At 43.4% G+C, this 22,833-nt stretch overlaps 1 protein-coding gene across 10 annotated transcripts in view; it reads right to left on the minus strand.

Moving 5' to 3' along the window:
• Positions 1-22,833, minus strand: part of FRMPD1 (FERM and PDZ domain containing 1) — a 140,419-nt gene that overhangs the window by 58,971 nt on the left and 58,615 nt on the right. Inside the window, exon 1 of one of the 10 annotated variants that reach the window (XM_072727905.1) lies at positions 17,387-18,020. The exons of 8 other annotated variants lie outside the window; for them this stretch is intronic. The gene's annotated coding sequence lies outside the window, so the exon portion shown is untranslated. Of the gene's footprint in view, positions 1-17,386; positions 18,021-22,833 lie in introns of those variants that run through there. One more of the 10 variants, XM_072727901.1, reaches the window with a different exon arrangement.

Genomic DNA, 22,833 nt, shown 5'->3' on the forward strand with positions numbered 1-22,833 from the left:
AAAAGCAGAAATAAACTGGAAAATTAGTATAAAATTTCACTTAATAGAGGCAAAGTTAATGTGTGTTAAAAACTGTAAAGACTGACAAAGCCAATAAACCAAGGGTACAAATAATTATTAACAAAATGAGAAATGATCAAAGACAGACAAGCATTAGAGAAAAAAAAAATACTAGAGAGTGCTATCCGTGTCATGCATAAGGAATTTAGATAAGCTAAGTAAATATGGGTGGCTTTGGAAGATACATTAAGAATGTTTCTTTCTAGAGTCTTCCTAGTAAGTACTTAATTTTCCTGAGGGGCAGACTCCTGGGTAACAGGGTCAGCCTCACAGAATGGTGCCTTCCAAGATTTCCACATTAACCTTTCAGTATGTAAGTGCACTCTTACCTATCAAGGGATTTTCCTAGACTAGTTCCTTGGGCATAGTGGAAGACGTATACTTCCCATATAGGGTCTTAATAGGAGAAGACTCTAAGACCCATGCAGGAAGATAAAAATAGGAAGTTTAACAGTGAAACCCCCTGGTAGCCTCTGGGAACCCAAGAGACTGAGGGGTTGAAGTTGGTTTTTCCTGGATGTGCTGAAGATACTATGTATTTTAAAAAATGAAATACAGGAAACACTCATTTACTGAAAAAAACACTTGGTGCAGATGACCAAGAATGAGAGATGAATGAAATGCAGCCCCCTCTTCAGGGAAGGGTTAACCCCTTTCTTTTCTGTGACTGGTGGTAGGAGGTGCCTGGTACTGAGAGGTACCTGGCAAAGTGGTCAGCATATGTGGCTCATTTATTCTGTGGCTTCGACAAGGCTGATCAACTTCAGGAAACTGAGGCAGTTCACCACCTTTACCTCCAAAAGCAAAGAACCAGGACTAAAAATGTGAAATAGAGATTCCAAGTAAATCTATACCTGCAGAAGAAATTTAGAAAGTGAATTTTTTAAAAAAAGTCTGTTGGGGGGGAAAAAGTGCCCTACATAGATTTTGATGTGTTATTGTGTTTACAACGAATTATTTCAAATTCTCCCCAAAATTAATAGACAATATTCTTCAACAGAGAAAAATGACGGCATGCTACCAGGTTCTTCTAATAATGCAAAGATAGCCCTGCATTTAAAATATGACATAGCTTCACTAAAAATGGGATATAGGTCAATCTCACGCATGAAATACTAAAAAAATTCCTAAATAAGATCATCGCCAGAAAATGTTAATTATTGAAGCTGGGATATGGGTAGGTAAAAGTTCATTTTACTGTTCTATTTTTGTATAGAGAGTTCTTAATATGCTTGCTATTTTAATTTTAAAAAATTACCTCCAGCAAAATCCACATTATAAGGATAACATACCATAGTCAAGCTGGTTATCCTAAGAAAGAAAATCTCAACCTAAGGAAACTATTAATATATTTTATTAATATAGTAAATATTTATACCAAATATAAATAAATATTTATTTATCTCAAAAAATAATAAAGTAAATGATCATAAGATGCTGGAAACTAATCTTGTTTGATTTAAAAAATAATTCAATATTATTTTTTTAAAAATATTTATTTAGGGGATCCCTGGGTGGCGCAGCGGTTTGGCGCCTGCCTTTGGCCCAGGGCGCGATCCTGGAGACCCGGGATCGAATCCCACGTCAGGCTCCCGGTGCATGGAGCCTGCTTCTCCCTCTGCCTGTGTCTCTGCCTCTCTCTCTCTGTATGACTATCATAAATAAAAATAAAAAAATTAAAAATATTTATTTATTCATGAGAGACACAGAGAGAGACAGAGAAAGGCAGAGACACAGGCAGAGGGAGAAGCAGGCTCCAAGCAGGGAGCCCGACATGGGACTCTATTCCGAGTCTCCAAGATTACGCCCTGGGCTGATAGTGGCGCTAAACCACTGAGCCACCTGGGCTGCCCCCAATATTATTTTAGAAAGAAAAATAGAAGCATTCTACTTAAAAGAGAAAATAAAATTACAATATTCATTACAACATTGGAGTTGCCAGCCAGTGCAACATGAAAGAGAATATATATAGTAAAGGGACGGAAACCACCAGTGCCAACAGGTGGCATTATTGCATATGGGCCTCAATTTCAAAATATTGGAGAAAAATAACCTACGTAAAATTGTTCAGTTATGAAACTTAGAATTTATGAATAATCACAAATATTGGAATGGACTATACGTGTGAAAGGAATCTGGACTTGTTCTGAATGGCCCTAAAAAGACAATTCATTGAAGTTCAAGAAGACAAATCTCAACTCAACATAAAGAGCTTTTCTAGGGGCGCCTGGGTGGCTCAGTTGCTTGAGCATCTGCCTTCAGCTCAGGTCATGATCCCAGGGTCCTGGGATTGAGCCGCCAGTTGGGCTTCCTGCTCAGCAGGTGTCTGTCTCACCCTCTCCCTCCCCCTGCTTGTGTGTGCTCTCTCAAGTAAATAATACATAAAATCTTTTAAAAAAATAACTTCTATTTTTAAAGAACAATTTAAAACATACACAAAAGTAGACTGAATAGTGTCATGAATTTCCATGAGATCATGAAATTAGTTTTAACTTTTATCTATTTTGCTCATTTTGTAAAGCATTTTCATAATCAGAGCTATCAAAATGGCACTGGGCTTTCTTGAAGGAGAAAGATCTTTTCATAAGCAAGGTGTGCAAAAACTATACAAGATATTAGCAGGTCAGGGAAGCTACAGAGGATAGTCAAAATTGGATGGAGACTAAATCCCTATATGCCTTCTGGGAGTCTGTGATTTAGGAGGTGAGATAATCCAGATTATAAATTGATCTTGGGCAAATTACAAACAATTTAAATCCTGAAACCCATAACTATATGTTAGTTAACTAGAATTTAAATAAAAACTTGAAACATAAGATAATTATATCCCCCCAAAAATTTTTTAAGTTTTTTCTTTTAGTCAGTTGAGTCACCTCCAGCTCCCAATATAGTCAATAAATTCAATCAGTGTTTGTTACATAAATAAGTGACAAATGGATGAATGGAACACAAAATGGGATGGTGGAACTTCTACACACTAGTAATAAACAGAAAAAAAGTAATAAGATATAAATAAACCTTTTTACAACACCTAATATCCAATATACACAAGGTCCAAGGATATAAACTAACTGTTGACACAAGAAAAAAACCCAACAACATAAGAAACCAAATGCTTGGCAAAATCCAGTCTTTTGAATAAGGAGAGAAATAAATGACCAAACTAAAATTTTTTTCTTAAACGAATATACATACAGTGTTAAAACTTCTTGATCTTCCTCTCCTGGCTCCTGTGATATCGGTTTCATTTTCCTTCAGCATCTCAGACTACATAAACCTACTAAAGCCTTCTCCACAGACTCCTCTTCCCCCATCATCAAATTCTCGGTTTTGATTTTCAGCTGCAATGTCATCTAAATAAATGGTACCTATTGTTTCTCAGCAAGTGGTTCCAAAACTTCACCACATATTAAAATCACCTCTGGAGTTGTTAACAATCCCAGATCATACCATAGACCAATTAAATCAAAATGTTTGAGGGTACGAGCCAGACACTGATGATTTTTAAAAATAATCCCCCTTCCCCAGTGATTCCAGCATACAGCAAAGTTTGAGACTCATTGCTTTAACCACTCTCCGTAAGCATTGTCCTCTATTCCCACAGTTTCAGCAGCTTTGGGAACCAACTGACTCTCTAGGATCTCTACCAAGATGTCTCCTAAGCATTTGAGCCAATTATATCTGAAACAGAATTCACCATCTTTCTTTGCTCCATTCCTCAAATACCCTCCTCCAAATGGAACATCTTGTTGAGGAGACTACCATTTAATTTTTCAGAATTACTCTTGACTCACCTCGTTTCATGCCCCACATTGATCCAGTCCCCAAGTTCTTTTGACTTTGCTTCCAGTTATCTTAATCTCTCACTTCCTTTCCTTTTTTAGTGCTACGGCCATATTCAAACTTTGTGACTTCTTATAATAACCTCCGAGTCTACCCTCCTTCAATCTGCCTTCCATATGGCAACGAAAGTGACATGACATAACATGTTATTCTAATCATGTGACTCTTTCCCTCTTCATCTTTAGACAATTTCCTCTTTATCTTTAGGATAATGTCTGAGCTCAGGAATTACAATACTAACAACACAACTATATTAACAATACTAATGTTTGCTATGAACCAGGCACTGGCCTAAGCAATTCATATGCCTTATTTAATGCTTATTACATTCTTCATTACAAAAAGGAAACTGAGGAAGGAAGAATTTAAAGTAATTTGGCCAAGAGCACATGGTAACGAAATGGCAAGAACTGGATTCCAAATCAGAATTTCTTGCTTATTTCTGGAACTGGACCCAACCATTCCAGCCTACTGCCTCCCTCCTGGCCTCAAGATGCAGTCAAGCCTTCTGTGATCTGGCCTCTGCCCACCTGTCTGTCTCATCTCCCTCACACTGTGACCTCCAGCAGAACTGAGTTATTTCTTGTTCTCCAAATAGGCCCTGATTTCTCACATCCTCATGCCCCTGCAGATGCTGTTTCTTCTGCTTTGTCTTCATTCCCTTCCTGTCACCCACCAAATTCCTACTCACACATCGATGAATGGCCAAGGTGGTACACTGGACAAGCACAGAACACTTCTCTCAGCTTTTCTCATCTGTAAAACCCTGCCCAGCTATGTTCCAGGGTTGGTTTAAGGTTTATGTTATATTACTTGTGATGATTCTTTGAGAACTATAAAGTTCTATGCAATGTTACCATTTTTCTTTTTTTTTTTTTTGAAATCTCTTTTTCTGAGGTAGTGTGAGCTCAGCTGTATCACCAAATTTGTCTGAAGCAAAAGTTGGAAGTATAAGAAGTTTACCTCTGCCATATAAAGGAGTGAACTACTGACACATGTTATAACATGGATGAACCTTAAAAACATGTGAAGTGAAATAAACCAGATGCAAAAGGCCACATATTATATGATTTCATTAAGTTTCCAGAATAGGGAAATCCATACATGTAGAAAACTGATTAGTGGTTACCAGAGGCTATGGGGAAGGGGAAAAGAGAATAGACTACTAATGGAATAAGAGATGTCTTTTGGGGACAATGAAATGCTCTAGAATTAGAACATAGCCATTGTACAACCTTGTGAAATACTAAAAACCACTGAGCTCTATACTTTATATGAGTGAATTTTGTGGTATGTGAAACTTTTTCTCAGTTTTTAAAAAAGACACTGCTTCTTTTAACCTCTGGCACTGAGCTTCACCCTTTCCTGTGGTGCTAAGTATACCCTAACTCTGATAAGGAACCTGCTTTTCTTGTATCCCTCTCCTCATTCCTTTTTAGTAAAACCAAGAACATTGGTTCCCTAAAAACATTAAAGCATCTGGAGAGCTAGTTAAAACACAAATTGTAGGGTTCATGAGTGGCTCAGTCAGTTGGGTGTCCAACTCTTGATTTCAGCCCAGGTCATGATCTCAGGGTGGTAGGATGGAGCCCTTCTTGCATCAGACTCCATGCTCACTGGGGATCTACTTGAGATCCCCTCTCTCCCTCTCCCTCTACCCCCTCCTCCAACTCACTCAGGCTCGGTCTCTCTAAAATAAATACAATTTTTAAAAATGTTTTGAACACAAATTGCCCAGAGTTTCTGATTCAGTGGTGCCCAGGAATCTGCATTTATAATATCTCTCTAGGTCAAACCTAGGGAATGCTGAGAAGTACACTGAACTAAAAGTCAGGAGACCTGCTTTCTCTTCCTGGCTTTGTCTCTAATTAAGCCTGGAATTAGACAGTAACCAAATCTCTCGCTATCTCTTTCATTTTAGCAGTGAATTTCTCTAAGTATCTTCCAATTCTAAAACTGTATTATCTCATTTCCCTTCTTAGGTACTCCAAGGCTCCCCATCCTCAAAATCAAACCACTTCCCAAATGTTCTCCTCAATCTCCCACTACTGCTCTCCTGACCAACTTGGAAAAAGGAAGGAAACATCAGGTATGTAACCTATAGCATGTCATTTACTACTCATGACAACCTCACATGGTGGGAATCTAATTATTTCATTTTGAGGTCCCATCCTCTTCTTATCACTTAATTCTCCAAACCCATGACTCTTGATCCCTTCAAACAGCCCTAAGTGGCCCCTCCTTGTGCCTTTGTTCATGATCTCCCCACTCCCTGAGACTTATTCAAATCCTCTCCAACCTCCAAAACCCAATTCAAGCTCTACCACATCCAGGATGGGTTTCTGCCTACTGGTCTACCATGTTCTTCCTACTGCCCTGATTGCAGAACTGCTATGTTATGTCTTATTCTTCCATCCAGCAGGTGACCCACTCGTCTATGCTCGTCTTATGATTCCTCACTTCCTATGGATTCAGGTCTTGTTTTCTGCCCCCTACATTGTAAGCTCTTTGACAGTAAGAGAAAGGTGTCCTGTTTCTTTATGAGGGCCTAGCAAAATGCTTGAGCTCAGCTGACATTTGTTGAATTAATAATGGCAGTTTATGGATGTCTGAAATGCTACAGTAAGATCAGAACACCAGAAAAATAGGCAAGTTTAATTCTTAAATGTTCTAAAAATAAAAGAAAGTTATTTATAAATTCTTAGGTAAACTCCTATTTATATTTCTGATGTCAATCAATTGATGTTGCCTTAGTTCATTTCAGTGATCACAGCTCAGTAAGAGATAAGGGCTGGGATCTTACATCTACATTAACATTGTAAAAGGAATTCAGACTAAGATGAGACAGGAAGAGGACTTACCCATCAAGTCACATTTTTATTCTTCAACTATAATTGCAACCAGGGCCCCAGGAAGGAGCGGCAACTCTCTTCCCTCCATAGGGATCCCAGTCAAGTCTTTCACTGCAACATAGCCTCCAACATTCTGACTTCACAAGTCATTTCATTTGTGGTCATAGACTCAAAAGTTAAATAGACTTATTTTATTTTCACTTATTTTGAAATAACACCACACATCATTCCTCTTCCTCCTCCATCTTCCCTTCTTCCCCCTCTTTCAGTGTCTTCAGCAGGAACCACCCCCCCCCTTTTTTTAAGAAAAGGGCTTTGAATGCCTGAAATAAAGATTTATCATAGATGTCAGGAAATAAACAAATAAATAAACCAGGGTCTCATGGCAGGTTCTTCTAGTTTTCTAAGTCCCTCAGTCATGTAAAGGAGCTCTGGTCACCTGGAGCCTCTGCCATCTCACCTTGCAATGAGTGTAAAGGAGATGTGGGAGGTGACCCATGGGAAAGTACCCTGGATCATTATCACCCCAGGGTGGCAGTCCCCAAATGACAACTGCCCTCATGGTTCTTGCCATGTCAGCAAACAGCCAGACTAACACACCTGCAACACACACAATCTGTGTAAAGAAGGTTCTATGTGTAGTACTCCCTCTGTAGCTTTATCCTAAACAATAACGTTCATTAAATGACAGATCTGATCATGCCATATTTTTTTTTCATGGTACATATTAAAATAAATATGGTTATACAAAAATGTTCATTCACATGTCATCTAAAACCATCTTGGGTGCCATGTGGCACAAAAGACAAGCCTTTGGGAAACATGATTTGGGGGCATTGTCATGCCACTGAGATTTCACATGCGCAGGACAGGGTTAGACATCTCTTAGGAAGGGCATAGCCTCTTCTCTAGCTCAATACAGATGGCCTCCGCACAGCCCTCTGGGAGCTGCAGGGTGACAACAGGAATAGCCACCCCAAGTAGAAACCCAGGCTGTGCCTTTCTCCTGTTAGATTCCCAGGCCACTCCATGCAGAAGACTGCAAGCTGGTCACACAAGTTATCTACTTTATCAGATGGACAGTGAGCCCTGGAAGGGATATAGGGAAGGGCAGTACAGTGAGAAAAGTAACACTAATTGGAAGGTGTCACCTCCCCACAACCAAGCTTAAAGAGGCCCCATAAGCAGCCTCAAAGGTGGATGGCAAATGTCATTGCTGAGTTGTCTGTGGCTGCCAAACCCCTTGCCTCCACCCTGGACATCCAGAGTACTGGATAGGGACACAGAAGCCCTGCAATCAGGTTCCTGCTCTGCTACCAGCAGAACATGTGATCCAAGTCATGTCCCTTCCTTTTCTGAGGGGTTAAGTATGGATGAACCCTGACAACATTGTCCTAAAGTGAAAGGAGCCATTCACCAGAAGCCACAGCTGATATGATTCCAGTCATAAGGAAGTCCAGAACAGGCAGATCTACAGCAGCAGACAGTAACTGGTGTTTGCTTAGGCTGGAGGAGGTAGGGAACAGAAGCACATAAAAAAAAAAAAAATAGACAATACTGACACCCTCCTGAAGCTTACAGCCCAGCTGAGGCTTTCAATAGGCAAGAAACAATAAACATAGCTAGCAAAGGAAATTGAGAATGTTAGAAAGTGTAAGTGCTGGGGAGAAAAAGGAGAACTAGATTATTAGTGCCATGGGCTACAGGTCTGGGCTCAGGATGAAGTGCTTTTACTTGGAGATCTCATTATGGGTTTTCCCACTCCTATCTCCAGGGGGCCACAGAGTTCCCCTCTTTCTTCCCAATTCTCTAAGGTAAATCTTTAGTCAAAGTGCTTGGCTGTGACACACTTAGACAAACATTGCCACATCTTCTGCTTCCCTTTCTACCTCTGAGTCAACTCACACCCATACATTCATTCAAGGACGCTTACTGATCAGCAACAACATGCTAGGCACAGGGGCTGAGGAGGACGGGGAGACCGGCAAGCATAGTTCTCGCCTGCATGGAGTCTACAATTCACCAAGGGAATCAGAGCTATGAACACCCAGTTGTAATTCAGAGCAGAATGGAAGAAGACATCTGCAAGAGACAGGAACAAAGGTCGCAGGCTTTTGCACCATCCTCTACAGTTTCCAAAACACTCTCATGGGTGTGGATGATCTCATTTGGTGGTCACATCCTGATCCTCCTCCTTCCATCTTTGACAGTGCTGCTGGACTCAAGGCTCTTCCCCAGTGACCTCTCATGACAAGAGCATGAGCCCTGACATGACCTGGATTCCAATTCCAACTCTGACCAGCCATGTGCTAACCACACATCCTTGGACAACTACCACAGCCTCCCTAAACCTGTACTGACATCTGTGAAGTGGGCTGACTTCCCTTTCTTCCCAGTGTATTAGATAATATATATGAAGTACTACCAGAACCAATAGCACACAGGAAGTCCTTCATAATGACAGTTATAATAATGTTGTTGATTACAGGTTATCCTCTTATCTATATTATTACTTAACTGTATCATCTCTGTCTTTTAGTAATACCTAACATAAATCCCAGATGGCATTTCTCTCCAATTGCCCTTATTCCTAACTACTAGGTAATGAATAAATAAATTTAATCAATCAGTGGAAATTGGATGATCAGGGAAAGAAAAGGCACAATACGTCTGATTTCTTATTTGGATGGCTGGAGATGGTGGTCCCTTTCACCAAAGGGGGAAATATTGGGAAAGGGAAGCTTTGGGAAGAAAGATGAGTTTGGTTGAAAGAGGCTCAAATACCGATTTGAGGTATTTATAAATATTCAGAATTATGTCCATTAGATAATTGGAGCTGAAAATAAAAACTGAAACCATGCAAATAAATGAATATCCTAAAAGGTCCTGCATATTAAAATCACTGAGGTCCTTTAAATAACATCAATGTTCAGCCTCTACCTGCCCAAAGATGCTGATTTAATTAGTCTGGAAAAGGGCCTGGGCAGGATTTATTAAAGGAGCCCCTGGAATTGTAATGTGCAGCCAGAGTTGAGTACCACTAGGATAGAATGAGCAGAGCTAAGGACAGAAGGAATAAGCCTGGGTGGGACTATCATTTGAGGGACTGAAGACACAAAGGAATCATGAGGAAAACTGAGAAGAAATAGTCAATAAGGCCTGAGAACCACCAGAAGAGCCTGGAGAGAAGAAAGGTTCCAAAGGGGGAATGAGAATAGTTTCTCATTCTTATTTTCAATAAGTTAAACATAGAATTGCCATTGACCCATAAACTCTACTCCTAGGTATACACACAAAATAGTTGAAAGCAGATATTCAAACAGTAACTTATACATTAATGTTCACACAATACCCAAAAGATGGAAACAACCCAAAGGTTCACTAATGGATGAATGCATAAACAAACTGTGGTATATCCATACTATGAAGTACTGTTTAGTCATAAAAAGGAATGAAATATTTACACATGCTACAACATCAGTGAACCTCAAAAAGTGAAAGAAGCCCGACACAGAAGGCAACATGGCGATTCCATTTACAAAACATATCTATGTAAGTCCACAGAGACAGAAAACAGATTACTCCTTGCCAGGGACTCAGGGAAGGACAAAATATGGTGTTTCTGTTTAATGAGTACAAGGTTTCCTATTGGGGTGATGAAAAAGTTCAGAAACTAAATAGTGGTAATGGTAGCACTACATTGTGAATGCACTTAATGCCACTGAATTGTGCATTTTTAAATAGTTTTTTAAAGGTGAAGTTTATGTGTATAAAGTTTACCAAAAGAATATGTCACCATGACAAACACAGCAAAGACAACCAAAAGACCCACCCTGAAAGGGGCCACAGACTTGGCGACTGGACTCTGGTGATAATAGATCCCCTGCTGCCACCTGTTGCTACACAGCCACAGAGGATCTCAGGCTGACCCTGAAGCCAGGGAAGGCCTCTCCAGCCAGACACCACCAGATCCGACAGTGTCTAGTGTGTCCTTGACATTCAGTGTAAAATTCTTTCCCTCCCCATAGACTTGTGGGTTTTTACAAATGCCCTCATCTGGTTAAGAAAAATTCTCTTGACAACCACCTGGACATAATTCACAAAATAGTGGAACATAAACTCAGCCCTCAGACTTGTTTTTTACTACCAACTGAGTCACCAACTGTCATGCAAGACAACTACTTTGCAGTTGCTTCTGGACATGTTTGATACCAGAGGCACCACAGCAAGTGCAATGTTGGGGAAATGCAGACCGACGACTCCTGCAGGGGCCCAAAGGAGGCAGCTGGATTTGACGGCCTGTGTCTTCATCCATAGAAGGAAGGTGGGATCCCCAAATCCATCAGTGGATGCACAGTAACTACCACAGGTACAGCCCAGAACCAGACTGGCATCTGGAGCTGGGCCCCGCACGATTCCCAGAGCCCCAGCCTCTGGGACCTGGGACATAGGCTCTGTCCTGGCCAGAGAGGTCTTGGATCTTCTCTCAAAGTCCTCATCCTCCCATAGAGTTGGCAGTGGCCGGAGACAGGGGGCTCTGCTCTGCAGAGTTCAAGTCTAGTCCCTGGGTCTTCCGAGCTGAAAGGTCTCCACCATCTTCAGTCAAGGAACTTGGTCCCAAATCAATGCCTTCCGTTCAACTCATCAAGCACCTTTTGAGACTGGGCCTGGTGATGGCCTTGGTAGAGGAGACAGGGTCATCAGACAGTCCCTGCCCTTGGACAGTTCACAGTGTGACAGAGCCTATAAGACACCTAGACAAATAACTCCTGGCAGGATGTGGGGCCCATGAGACAGGGACATCTACAATGCTCCAGAGACCGACGAAATGGCTCCTGCCAGCCAGTGGCATATCATGGGTCCTGCATCGCTGCATGGGGCTCGGGAAAGGCTGATGGCTGTCAGGGAGCCAAGAGTGCCAGGTGCTGCCTGCCAATCGGGCCCCCGTGCAAGGGTTCAAACCAGCAGGCCACTCTGGCTGGCTTCATTAAGCCCTCATTAAGCATTCTACCCAGAAACCTCTTTTTGCTCCTGTACAATTGCCCACTTTAGAGCAAACCATGCAGGGAATCGGATCAGCTGTTGGGGGATGGCAGCTATTGGTGGCAGTGCTGACAATGGTCAATGAATGCCACCTCGGCTCAGAGGTAGGTCACTGAAACAATAGGGCCCAGAAACCAGAGATTCAGCCCTAAGGAAGCATTCTGCCTTCTGTCTCCTGAACTCACAAGTGCCCAGTGGGGTCACCCCTCTCTGAAAGGACACAGAAGTTGCCATGGCTGGGATTTTGCCTAAGGAAAGGAGGGACAGCCTAGGCCACAGGCACCCGGTGAGTCACCATGGGAAAGAACAAGAAATTAATCAACTGACATAGAGAAGTTACAGCTCATCCTTTGTGGGGAATCCTCAAAAAAAAAAAAAAAAAGCCAAGAAACTATACAACATTCCAGGAGCTGCAATTGATTTAATGTAAGGTATTTAAAAATAGGCAATGAAGTAAGGTATTAAAAAATAGGCAATAAAGCCATATCTATACAGATACAGCTCTGGGCATAACAGTGCTCTGAGCACAACTGTAAAGTCACGCTGGACAGACACAGAGACGGAAAACAAGTCTGATCTGGATGCTGGAAATAAGCGGTAAACTTACTCATTTCTTTTTAAAACCCCATTATTACTGTTTGTGCACGATGACACCTAAAAATCAGAGAGATCATCTCAGAGAGATTGAATCTAAGCTCCGAGGACAAAGGCTCACAGGGGAAGGGCACCAGGGCCCGTGCCCACCAGCAGCCCTGCCCCTTCTCCCCTGGCGTCCTTAACTCCTGCCTGCAGACCTGGAAGGGTTCAAAGGTCTGCACCTCAGATTCCATGCTCTGGCTGGCAGAGAGCTCAGCTGTCTGGTCGGCTCCCCTGTGACACACACAAACCAGCCCACCTTGGGGCCATCGGGAACACCATGAACACCCCACTCCCCAGTCTAGAACCCAGGGTTGGTCTCAGAGCCTTGGTATCCTCCCTGCCAACCCCACCACTCTCCAGCCCCTCAAACATCTCCCACGTTACCACTTCTTTTACCTCTGCTGCCATCACACACCTTGAGGCTCTTACAAGGTCTCTTACCTGGGTCACATGGCACCTGCTCTCCCTGCTTCAGTCTTGCTCTCCTGCCAAGCCATTTCCACAGCACACTGTCATCTTTTTCTTTTTTTAAGATTTGAGAAAGAGAGCGTTCACAACCCAATGAGGGGGAGAGGTGGAGGGAGGGAAGGAGGGAGGGGGAGAGAGAGAGAAAGAGAGAGAGAGAGAGATAATCCTCAGGCAGGCTCCCCACTAAGTGAGGAGGCTGTAGTGGGGCTTGATCCCACGACCCTGACTGGGATCATGACCTGAGCCAAAACTAAGAGCCAACTGCTTAACCAACTGAGCCACCCAGGTGCCCCATGGCAACTTTTCTAAGATACAAATCAGACCCTGCATCAAACCCTATGAATCACCCCATCACTTTAAGGATAATTGATTAGGGTCTGCAGTGCAAGCTCTGCAGCCAGTCCACCTGGGCTCATATCGCTGCTCTATCACTTACTAGATCTGTGACTATCAGATTCCTTAAGCCCTTGGTCCCTCAGTTTCCCCACCAGTAAAATGTGGACAACAGTACCAGCCTTACCAGCTCTTTGTGAGGACTAAGTTAATGCATGGAAACTGCTTAACAGCGCCTGGTGAGAAGCATTCTGCAAATGGTAGCTACTATTTTCAGATTTGTGCTTTCTATAGACCTTCAAGGCCCTGTCTGCTCAGGCCCCACTCAGTTCTCCAGGCTCTACTCTCCTGCATCCCCTGTATTCCCCTCCCAGGGTTGTCCAGCCCTGCTCACCCTCTTCCCTTCTGCTCTGGCCACTGAGCCTTTGCTCAGGACACCATCATTGCTGGCTGTGCTCTTCCCTCTGTGGCTTGTTTCCCTCTCTCACAACTCTATTTGACTATTTACAATATCCCCTGCTGGAATAGAAGATCCTTGCGAGCAGGGCCTTGGGCGTCTGAGTCACCATGAGTCTTCAGTGCTTAACAGACGCTCAGGAAATATTAGCTCAAGAACTGAAACCAATGGTGCGAACCAGACAAGCCCAGGCCCCAGAAATGCTGCCCTACTGAAAATAATCAACAGGAACGCAGTCTTCCCTAGAGGCAAATCCTAGAAGTCACAGCACATCTAGAACTTCATGGCATCCCAGTTTGCTACAACTCTTCCCACTGGAACAGCTGGAAGGAGGCAGATCCTTGTGAAATGAGCAAGATTCAGGTGCTTTAACAAAGCAAGTCACTGACTGAGATGGAAAACAGATTAGGAGGCAGAGGAGGAAGCAGCAAGGAAGAGCCACATCTCAGGTGCTTGCTGTTTAGATTTTATATGACCTGACATTACCAGGTCATTACTGAGTAAAATGAATGCAAATATTTTTATTTAAAAGAAAATGTTAGAGAAGAAAAAGAAGGAAGAAGTTCTGGACGTTTCCTATAAAGCCATTCTGTTGAGCAATTTCTATCTTCTTGCAGATTTCTCATTATGAAATGAGAACTGTGTCCCCTGGACAATAATCTAGCCCCTGGAAGCTTATTTCAAAATTCAATGGCCACCATAAGAAAAGCAATTACCTCCTAATTAAACATTAAGATGATTGTTTAATGTATCAACATACTGTGGCAAACAGTTACAAAATAAAAACAAAGCCTCCCCACTTCCCCTTCACACACTTCAGTCTACTTCATACTCTGATGGCAGATTACTCTTACTAAAAGACAGCTCTGCTCATGCCTTGCCCTCATTCAAACCCTTTCAATGGCTCCCCATTGCCTTCAGGATAAAGGACAAACTCCTAAGTGAGTGTTAAAGATCCTTCTCCTTTTGGCACTGACCTACTTGAATAGCCAGCCTCATTTCCTCCTAATCACCTTCAAATAACCCCTGCTCCCATCAGAATGCAGCGAGAGCCCCTGCTGTGCCTTTGTCTTTTTCCCACCTCTGCCTATAATGTTCTTTACCCACCCCCAAACTCCTCCTGTCCAAACCCTGCCTCCCTGTGAGACTCACTCCAATGCTATCTCTTCCACGAAGTCCTCCATGATGTCCTCCATAACACAGGCTGCCCACCACCTCCAGGCTTCCACAGCCTTTACTGGAGATGATTCCCCTCTGTTGATACCTGGCTGACTTGTCTTACAGTTATTTCTTAAAAAAAAAAAAAAGATTTTATTTATTTATTCATAGACAGAGAGAGAGGCAGAGACACAGGCAGAGGGAGAAGCAGGCTCCATGCAGGGAGCCCGATGTGGGACTTGATCCCCGGTCCCCAGGATCACACCCCAGGCTGCAGGCGGCGCCAAACCGCCACGCCACCAGGGCTGCCCTCTTACAGTTATTTCTGAACAAAATCTCTACCTCCTGATAAACTATAAACCAATACATTTTCCCCTCACACTGAACATATGTCACGCAAACAGAAGGTACTAAACAATCCTGAATGACTAACAAATGGCAGCAAACAGTACAAAATGGTCAGCAGCCACCCAACTTATCATGTGCTTAGAGAGGGAGCAAGTCTGGAAACACAGGAACTCTATCCAGTGGTCAGAACATTTGGTCTACAAACCTGTTTCTACTGAAACCCCCTAATTACTCTCATTTTTTACCCAGAGATCTCTCAGTCCTGCAGGATGTGCGTGTGTGAGAGTTTGTGCACGTGCATGCATGTGCGTGTGTGTTGTACAGGAGGAAGGAAGCAGAGTGGAGGAGGGGGATGCTCATCAAAACCTGGCAGCAGCAACAAAGAAGCTCCTTCTTCAGGGAAGACAGCTCAAAATCCACGAGAGCCAAGCACTTGCTGTCAAGCACAGAGAGGGAGGGTACGATGAAGTCCTGCCAGGCAGCGGTTCTGACTTTACCGAGTCGCTGCAGAGCTTGTTAAAACACAGTTCTCCTATGCCCAGTTCTGTGTCTCTCACTTGGGGTGGAGCTCAGATTTTGCACTTCTAACAAGCTCCAGATAATGCTGATAGGGCCCTCACTTGAGGGATCCTCCGTGTAGATGGGCAAATGAATCAAGAGGTTCAAGGTAGGAGGATCAGCTGTGGTACATGACACAGGCATTTTGTTGTTGTTGTTGTTAAAGATTTTATTTATTTACTTCAGAGAGAGAGAGGGAGAGAGAGAGAGCCTCAGCAGAGGTAGGGAGGCCACAGAGAAGCAGCCTCCCCTCCCTAATGAGCGGTGAGACTGACATAGGACCCGATCCCAGGACCCTGAGATCATGACCTGAGCTGAAGGCAGAAGCTTAACTGACTGAGCCACTCAGGAGTCCCTCAACACAGGCATATGGAAAGCCAAAAAACCTAATTTTTAATCAGATTCAGGCAGGCACATGGAAAAACAAAATCATACCGTGATTTTTCCCTCTCGCTTGTAATTCAGAAACTAAATACTACAGGGTAGCCTGGAGAGTTAGGGACAAGGGAGTTAGGAGACCTGAGTTTGAGTTCTGCTTCCGTCACTAGTTAGCTGGGTAGCTAAAGACCCCTCGCTACCTTCTCAGGACATCACTGTACCATTAGAACCACAGAGATGCTCCACCAGAAAAATCTCCAGGATCAGGTCTTACATCCTATGATCTCATAATGTAGAAAACCTGTTGGCAATTTAGTTCCAAAACGAAGTATTACCCATCTCTATAGCAGATGCTAAAAGATACTGCAATATGGGGCCCCTGGATGGCTCAGTTGGGTAAGCTTCTGCCTTTGCCTCAGGTCATGACCTCAGGGTCCTAAGATGGAGCCCCACTTCAGGCTTCCTGCTCAGCAAGGAGTCAGCTTCTCCCTCTCCCTCTGTCCCTCCTCCCACTTGTACCCGGATGCACTAGAGTGGTCTCACTCTCTCTCTCAAATAAGTAATCTTTTTTTTTTTTTTTTAAAAGAAAGATACCGCAATTTGGAAACTTAAAATGAGAAATAACAGTTAAATGGGAGAAGAACCCAGAATAAATAATTGCAATTATGAAGACTGAAAGAACCTTCACTTAAACAGGTTTCACAAATAATGAGCATTCAGATTATACCATGGAAAGAGCTTTTAAAATATACAGCAAAAATACTCAATTAGGAATACTACTCAGCCATAAAGAATGAAGTCTTGCCATCTGCAATGATGCTGATGTTGCTAGAGAGTACAAAGCTAAGTGAAATAAGTTGGAGAAAAACAAAAATACCATAGAATTCTACTCAAATGTGGAATTTAAGAAACAGACCAACGAGCAAAGGGAACAAAAGAGAGAAACCAAGAAACAGATTTAATTATAGACAACAAAATAATGGATACTCGAGGGCCGGTGGTTGGGAGAAATAGGTGATGGGGATTAAGGAGGGCACTTATCATGACGAGCTGGGGTCTCGAATGGAAGTGCTGAATCACTATATGGCATGCCTGAAACTAAAATAACACTGTATGTTAACTAACTGGAATTAAAAACTTAAGTTAAAAAAAATTAAGTTAAAAAATGCTACAATTTAAAAAGCCCAGCTACCTTTCTGCAACCCTCTAGAGGAAGCAGGACATGTTACAGAATGAGAAAACAACTCACCAGTGGAGCAGAGCTGAGGGGAGTCGTCCAAGTAGAGAATCCAGCCCCCCTTCCCTGCGCTGGCCCCCCCTGCCTCCCCACACTGCTCCTGGGCCTCCCAGCACACAGCTCTCTTTAAAGAGAAAAGGCCGCCTTCCCAAGATCGTGGCCACAGGAATGGGAGTATCAAGTGACTTTCCCATAGCTTGTCAATGAGCCCCCGTAAAGCTGATGACCCGGCCATGTGGGCTGAGTGGGAAGGTACCCACAGTGGCCCGGGGACCCCCCTCTCTTGCGGATCCCGGGCAGCCTCAGCCTTGCCCTCCACAGGAGTCACTCTCTCCCCTTTAGCACCACAGGCCCAGAAGCCCTCCAAATGCCGCTCTTATCTCCCTCAGCCACGTGAACTGGCCCAGAGAGGAGACCCTACAGGTTCTTTGCGGCACCCTGGCTGCTCCTGAGCCATGGGCAACAGAGACTGTGACACCTGAGTGTCCCAAGGTGGCCAGTGTGCAGCTGCAGCGCTGACTGGGTGCCTGCTCCCCAGCTAGGTCTGCCCAGCTGCCTCGGGTTAAAGTGAACGGCATAGCATTAAGTCGATAAGCCTCCCAGGGAGGTAGGTCACCCTTAAACACTTTATCCCCCCTCAACAGATGGGGGAATGACGCCACAGGAAGATTAAATGACCTGCCCGGCCTCACACAACCTGCCGCAGGTGGAGCCCGTGGCAGTCCCAGCCCTGGAGTCGGCTCATGAATGGAGAGAATGCTCTGGAGAAAGCCCTTCCGGCAGTAGGAGGCCTTGTACCCCAGAGGTGAAAAAAGACAAAAGCAGAGAGGTCACCTGCTGAAGACCCTTCCATGGTCCCTCTCTGCCCGTTTCTCCAGACCTCTGTGACAGAAGGACTTTCAACCACAAGGATGGGTGGAACGGGGTGTGGGTGCTGAGAGGACAGAACAGGCGTGCAGGCAGTGAGGGGCCTCGGTGATTGGCACCAGAGGAGGGGTCAGGCCCAGCTGGGTTCCATCCAGGCCCTGGGTCCTCTGCACCCCACAGGGGCAAGTCACTGAGAGATACAAGAATGAACCGGACCATCCCTGCAGTCAAGAAAGGTCACTGAGCAGCATACCCAAACCCCTAAAATACCAAGTAGAGACTAGAAAGGGCCAGAGCAGATGAGCTGCTAGACTTGGATGATGGGAGCTCAGGTACAGCTGTGGACACAGGAGGGTGCTCTCAGGGCAGGCTCCGTGGAGCGGGGGACCAGGCCACGGAGGGCAGGAGAGTGACACCTGCAGAGCTGGGGAGGACAGAGAAAGTACACAGACGGGAGATGGCCCAGGGCTACCCTGAAGACCAGGAAGATGGACAGAAGGACCAAGGAGATGTGCAATAGGGTTGAGGGACTTCTGGTAGGACAGGCAGGTAGAAGCCCTATCACCAAAGGCCTTAAGTGTGGGACTAAGGAGATTGACCTTCGCTTCTGGCCACAGTGCTCAGCCCTACACCTGCTCACAGCAGGCCCCCATTAATGCTGTGGAGCAACATGCAGGAAGGCAATCCCACGTGTGTGAGATGAGTGACAACTGTAGAAAAATATGCCACAAAGAGTGCCTCCACTCTTTATCAGTTGGTATCTGGTCAGGACCACTCCTAAGTTTAGATCAACTAGCTGAAGCATTTGCTACGTTCTGTCCCAAATGGAGACCATAAGACTTGCCATCAGCTTCTCACCCAAGAACGCTGTGAAAATTAAGGATGAGGTAATGTCTGAAATGCTCAGAGCTCTTCAGAGATGTGTGGCAAAAGGCATCACTAGTATTAATATTTAAAGAGTCTCTACCCAGCTCTGATCTCTTTTTCTGCAGACTAATGTTACGTCCACAGGATAAGGTGATGCCAGATTGGCGTCTACATAAACCTTTCCAGCAGACAGCACCCAAAGCAGGTGCTTGACCCTAAGCCCCTTTCTTACATGTTGCCGATGGGACCCATGATCCCAATAATTCAGGGGCTGGCTTCTGACGGGTTATCCAGGGCTGCCAGAGAGCAGGGGCAAAATGAACCAGGCAGAAGGCAGAAGAACAAGACAAATTTCAGAAGGTGGTCTTCCTTGAAACTCCAATTTTTTAGCACTCAAGAAAGTCCAGTGAAGACTTCAAGGGGAATCATTTTAGCAAAACCCACATCCTACACCAGTTAACATTTTTAGGTCTAATGCAGTGCCCAAGAAAGGAAGAAATAAGAATGCCTCCTCAGGCTCAATTACAAATGGAGTGGAAAGGATAATTTCAAAAGTTCAAGGGGAAAAACAATCAATCAATTTCCTTCCCCCAAAGCTTTCACGTCTATAAATACACTCACACAAATGGACCCAAGACCACTCTTCCTTATGAAAACACTACCTGTCTGGCATTTGCAAGATAAATGATGTGCCCATCTTGCTTCCAACGCACTGAAGCTCAAAGAATGCCCTCCAGTTGCTTCTCTCTTCTTAAATAACACTCATCCCTGCACCATTATAAAAGTCATACATGAGTCTGGTAGAAAATTTTGAAATTATTCTTCTTTGGAAAGAAGAAAATAAAAATAATCTGCCTCAATCTATAAGTTGCTAATTACCCTTCCAGCCTCTATGTGTGAAAATACATATTTTCAATGTAACTGGGAACTTTCTGTATGTGTTGGCTTATAGCCTGTTTTTCCCCCTAGAACAATACCTCTTAAACATTTACCTGTGTGTTTATTATTGTACAACATTATTTTGTATATCTTACTGATAGGATTGCCATATTTAAAGCTAACACCCTATTGCTGGATATTTGGTCTGTTTTAGCAATGTCTGCATTACAATATTGAAATATATCTTTACATAATACACTGCTAATTATTCTCTTAGGATAATTAGGAGTGGCGCTGCTGGGCGAAAAACTACACAAGTTTTTACAGCCTTAGATCTAGACAAATTGCCCTTCAGAAGGGCTATTGCAGGCTCCCTCCTTCAGTCATAGAAGAGCTACCTCCCCTAATTGCTCACTGACCGCTACTTCAGTAAGTTTATAAAGGGAATGTTGCCCTTATTTGGGTGTTGCCTTCTTTGATTACTCCAGAAGCAGAGTTTTTCCTAAATGCTCTGTGTCTAGAGTGTTGTTGTTGTTTTTCAGAGGCTTTTTTTTTTTTTTACTGTGTACATTCTATTCATTAGAAAACCAATGTCCTCTTCCCCCTCAAAGGGCGTTCCCTCCCACCCCACCACGGTGGCTCAGCATCTACCATCCACATTTTCACCTTGGTACCCTCCACTCCTTTCTCAGCATACATTTCACAGTTCCAACAATTAAGCCAGACACAGAACCCAATGATCAGTTATTCAGCCATCAGTTTATTCACCTGATATCTCCTGGGGTCTGGAACGCTTCAGGAACCATACTGAGAGAGAACTGTAAACAAAACTATGAGAAGCCAGGGGAGGGAGGGTCAATGAGGCCTGAACTTAAATTGAAAAATTAAATTGAAAGATACCTCAGAGTTTTACTGATAGATGAAGGGAAAGAGCAGGCTAGGCAGAGGGAATCACATGAGCAAAGGTCTTGAGGCCTGTTGAAGCATCATATAGGAAAGAAATATTTTCATTCTTTTTATAAAATTCCAGTATAGTTAACATACTACTATAACAATAGTTTTCAGTGTGTGATATAGTGATTCCATTGTATACAACACCCAGTCAGTGCTCATCACAAGTGCACTCCTTAATCCCCATCACCTATTTAACCCATCCTCCCACCCATGTCCCCTCTGGTAACCACCAGTTTTTTTCTCTATAGTTAAGAGTCTGTTTCTTGGTTTCTGTCTCTTTTTATCCCCCTTTGCTCATATGTTTTGTTTCTTAAATTCCACATATGAATGAAATTATACGGTATTTGTCTTTCTCTGATTGATTTATTTTGCTTAGCATACTCTCTAGCTCCATCCATGTCATTGCAAATGGCAAGATCTCATTCTTTTATGGCTTAAAAATATTCCCTTGTATATATATATATATACCACATCTTTTATCCATTCATCTACAGATGGACACTTGGGCTGCTTCCAAATCTTGGTTATTGTAAATAATGCTACTATAAGCATAGGGATGCATGTATCCCTTTGAATTAGGGTTTTTGTATTGGGGAGTAAATACCCAGAAGTGTAGTTGCTGGATCATAGAGTAGTTCTATTTTTAACTTTTTGAGGAATCTCCATACTGTTTTCTACAGTGGATGCACCAGTCTGCATTCCCACCAACAGTGCAAGAGGGTTCCTTATTCTCCATATCCTCACCAACATTTGCTGTTTGTGTTTTTTATTTTAGCCATCCTGACAGGTGTGAGGTGATATCTCATTGTGGTTTTGATTTGTATTTCCTTGATAATAAGTGATGTTGAGCATTTTTTCATGTGTCTCTTGGTCATCTGGATGTTATTTTCATTCTTAAGACATGAGAATGAGGGGCTGGGGTTGAGAATTAAAAGTTGGCCCTTGCTGAATTCACCTGCCAACCTGTTCTTTTCCCTGCACCTTGACTTTGCTTGAAATCCCTGGCCATTCTCCAATAGACTCCTCCAAAAACCTTCTTGAGAATCACCCTCACCATCCTCTCTCCAGGCCTCTCTGCCTGGAGCTGAAATCCTGGCACTCACACCAATGTACTCAGCAATCTCCAATGAATAGATGGCTCTGTTTGCTTATTCCTGGGCTAAGTCTTATCAGTCCAGCTGGAAAGAAACTTCTGGATAGTGATATATTCTATCATAGCCATAGCCTTTCAACACTGGGCTTAACTTATAATAGGCAACCAGTAAAAGCTTATAGACTCTAACCAAATTACGTGGGACAGAATAAATACAAGAGAAGGGATAGGAGTGCACGGGTCGTGTGCTTCTAACTATCATCCAGACAGCTGGGAACATTGGGATGGTCTTTGAAAATTAGCTTCTGAACACAATCATGACAAAAAATAAGATTAATTCTCTTTAGGCGTGTAATTCTGCATCTGCTTAGACATTTCTCAGTTAGGCACACAAACGATACTTGTTAAACTATGCTGCGTATCCCAAGAGCTTCTGTGCATAAAGGTCAATGTATTCTGGAGATTTGGATTTCTTTTTCTTTGCAGGAAAGCAGGAGGAAGAGAGGAAATAAGGTCCCTAATGCATGTCATCTCTGCTGGGAATTTCCATCTGATAATTCCAATTGAAAGTGAAAATCTTAATGCCACCTGGGAGGAATCAGTCTCCATGATTAATGCCTTCGTGCCAGCAGCAAACATTTCTAGATAATTCTTCCCTGAGGCCGAAGAGCCCATACATTCATCAAGTGACTAGTCTCTCCCTGTTCTGGTTCAGATTCCCCTGGCTCTGGATTCATCCGCTACCAGAGCTTTGAGCACACTGCTTTGCTTGTTTGTTGCCACACTGGGCTGTGACCTC

The sequence above is a fragment of the Vulpes vulpes genome, chromosome 12, assembly GCF_048418805.1.
Source record: "Vulpes vulpes isolate BD-2025 chromosome 12, VulVul3, whole genome shotgun sequence".
NCBI lineage: Eukaryota > Metazoa > Chordata > Mammalia > Carnivora > Canidae > Vulpes > Vulpes vulpes.